The sequence below is a fragment of the Crocuta crocuta genome, unplaced genomic scaffold, assembly GCF_008692635.1.
Source record: "Crocuta crocuta isolate KB4526 unplaced genomic scaffold, BGI_CrCroc_1.0 scaffold1751, whole genome shotgun sequence".
Classification (NCBI taxonomy): Eukaryota; Metazoa; Chordata; class Mammalia; order Carnivora; family Hyaenidae; genus Crocuta; species Crocuta crocuta.
The window spans coordinates 58,233-61,352 of record NW_027529687.1 but is presented as its reverse complement, the minus strand read 5'-3'; the positions used below and the strand labels follow the sequence as shown (position 1 = coordinate 61,352).

General features: G+C 46.1%; 1 pseudogene; it reads left to right on the top strand.

The window, feature by feature from the left end:
* LOC144230731 (NEDD4-like E3 ubiquitin-protein ligase WWP1 pseudogene) overlaps positions 1–2,536 on the top strand; it is a 5,273-nt pseudogene extending 2,737 nt beyond the window's left edge.
* The last annotated feature ends 584 nt before the right edge of the window (positions 2,537–3,120 follow it).

The following is a 3,120-nucleotide window of genomic DNA, read 5'->3' as shown; positions in this document are numbered from 1 at the left end:
GCTTATACTGTTACAGCAAATACTCAGGGCCCAGGAAGAGAAAAGCTGCAGGATTTGGGGAATCAGGAGAGACTATTTTGCACTGGTCGCAGCCCATCAGAGTCAACTTCAAAGGCTGAGCCCCAAGCCCTGGCATCAGACTCTTTTTATGGGTGGGGTTATAGGGACGTGAGGGGGGGGGAAGGAGAGGGCACTTATCAGTTGTGCTTCATGGGCAGTTAGAGGATACAAGAGACAAGCAAGATTAAAGAAGCCAAAAGTATACAAGGGGAGTATCTGGCCTCAGACACTTGGTAGGCTCCTTTTATCTTGCTTTAACCAGCTTTACTTATTCCCCGCTCTTTATTCTCAAGCTGCTGTTGCATACTTAGAGAAAATAAGTTTGTGGGGGCCAGGCAATTCTTTATAAACATGGGAGGAAGGGCAAAAACCATTCTGGCTTCTTCCTGTTGAACAGGAATGTCCAAGGGAGGAATGTGACAGCTAGGGTTCTTTGCCATCCAGAGGAGAGTAGCGACAGCTAAAATGACCCAACTGAGCATCATCTGGAGTTCAATAGCTTCTAGGCAAGAGGAAACAAATCTGGTCAGCATATTAAGAATACAGGGACCAAACAGAGATGCTATGAAAAACATTAGGAGAGGGCCAGTTAAAGGGAGGAGCAAAGATGCATGATTTTATGTTGTTCCAAGAGTTCCATGAGTCTGCTCATTTCAGTCTGTTGATTTTCTCCCTAAACTAGTGGTATAAGGTGGTTAGGGTAGAGCCAAAGGCTCACATCTGTTGCCTTAGGGTTAGATTGCCTATATTATTTAGACCCCTCCCCTTATGTCCTTAATACTGGAGAGAGGACACTCATAAAGGATTTTATACAGGGAGAACCTCATCTGCTGCTTTAACTTCTCATTTATAGCTTCAGTCTGCCTTCAGAAGGTCCTTTATCTTTCCCTGACTAATGTTAACCCTTTTCCTATTTATTCCTCTCCCTGGTATTCCAGCTTGTAACTGCTGTTAGGGAATAGGGATGATGACCTTTAGCTTCTTCAAGCTGATAAGGGACAGTGTAGGAGTATAGCAATTAGAGTTTACCCAAAGGTTGATCCAGTGGCCCACGGTATGGTTCTACAGGAAGGCTGGCAGGCATGAGGTGGCATGAACATTAGCAAACACAAAGAGAAAACCACACAGTAAATATTATACTGACCAATAAGATGGCATCTTAAGATAACGTTCCCAGGTTCCAAATCAGTCAAACAATCTAGGAGACACCCTGACTTTGTCCAATTATGCCCAAATGTCATCTAACAGTTCTAGGAATCTGTGAGAATTATTGGTTATGTTGAAACAATATTTGTCAGTGAATTGTTGGGAGCCATTCTGAACTCACTAGTTGAGAATACTCCTTGTGAGGTTAAGGCAGGTTTTCAAGGTCCCCTGGCATAAGATGATGACCGATATCTACCCCCACTTAATTGTTTCTGCTTGAGAACCAACCCGAGAAGCACCTTGTTGATTGGTATCTGGAGTGACTTATTCTGACCCTGATATGCTGATTGCACCTTCTAAAGAACTTATTGTAGGAACCTCTTTTGTGATTATGGGAGCAGACATTGTGTTTCCTGAGGATTCTGTTTTTCTTATACTTCCCCTTAAGCAAACAGGCTATTGAACCCTGATCACCAAGAACTAATTTTTGCCTTTGCTATACTAAAAGCATTATCTTATTTGTATTTGAATGTTAAAGATTCCTTCCTTCCTCATATGATAAGCATCTATATCACCTACATCAATCACTATTGATAGAGGTTATGCATGAGTCCTCTACAAATCTATGTTCTGGGAAATTTTTAAATATCAAAGAAATTTATCATCAGAAATCATTGTCTAAGGCAAATGCCACTTCTGTGCTCTACCATGCACTTAACCATAAATAAAGCTGAGACTCAGTCAATGCAGAGATGCTTGCCTGATGATCAGAAAGAATCTCGAGGGAGAGTGCCGGCAAGATGGCAGATAAGCAGGGAGCTCTGTGCATTTCGCTTGCACCCATCTCTCAAACAGAGAAAGCCTGAAGTCATAGGACATTGAACCACAGGAATTTGGGAAGAGAAAGAGACAGAATACAGTGGGAAGGAAACCTCATAAGTGTGTGAGTGCGAATTGTGGAAAATAAAAGTGGGACGGGACCCGGAGAAACAGAGGGAGGAGAGGGAACCTTGCTTGTGTGCAGCTGAGGTGAGCCATGGTGAGCCATGGTGAGTCACGGCGAGTCCAGGGGAAAGGAAAGAGAAGCTGAGACTGCTCATAGAACCTTCCCTGGAGAAGAGAAAAACCTCAGCTTGGAAAGAGGAAAGAGAGTGTTTTATAGTTCTGACTGCGGTGCTGACTTTGAACTAGGTGCCCCAGTCCCAGAGGGTGCCAGGAAATACCGCTCTGCTGCGCTCCCAGCACCATCGCCGGCAGTGGCGTGGACACTGCGGGCCTGAGGTTGCGTTCCCTGGGATTGACGCCTGGGAATGCAGAGGCAGCTGGCTGAGGCTGAGTTTCCTGGATGGGCCCATGGCAGCACAGACACCTCAGATCCAAGGTTGTACCGCCTGTTGACTCCAACGAATCTGAGGCTGCCACACTTCCCCCACCCCCCACACGACCCAAGCAGCAGGGAGGCAGTGACCTGTGGGACTGTGTTTCAGGCCTTATAAACAAAATGCACGGACTGGGACCTGGAAAGGAGGCGGGGCATGGGATATAGAAGTCAGCCCACCTTGGCTACATCCTCAGCACAGGGAGATCGGACCCAAAGGAGTGATTTGCAATGCTTGGTTGAGAAGGGACTGGGGCGACACCATTTTTCTCCCCAAAACCACCAAGGTGGGGCCTCAGGGAGCTGCCAGCAGGACACAGTGGAGATGAGACATGCCTAAACCAAACCACGCCCATCCCCACCAGAGAGCTGTTTGCTTTTGTTTTTTAACCTGAGCCTGGGGCAAGACCAACATGGATGCACTGCCATGATTGATCATAGATAATTCTTTCTATTCAGGTATAATCTCCCTTTTCTCATTTGTACCCCTCCACTCTGCTGATGGGGCACTCTGATCACTGGTTGGCTTAAACAGT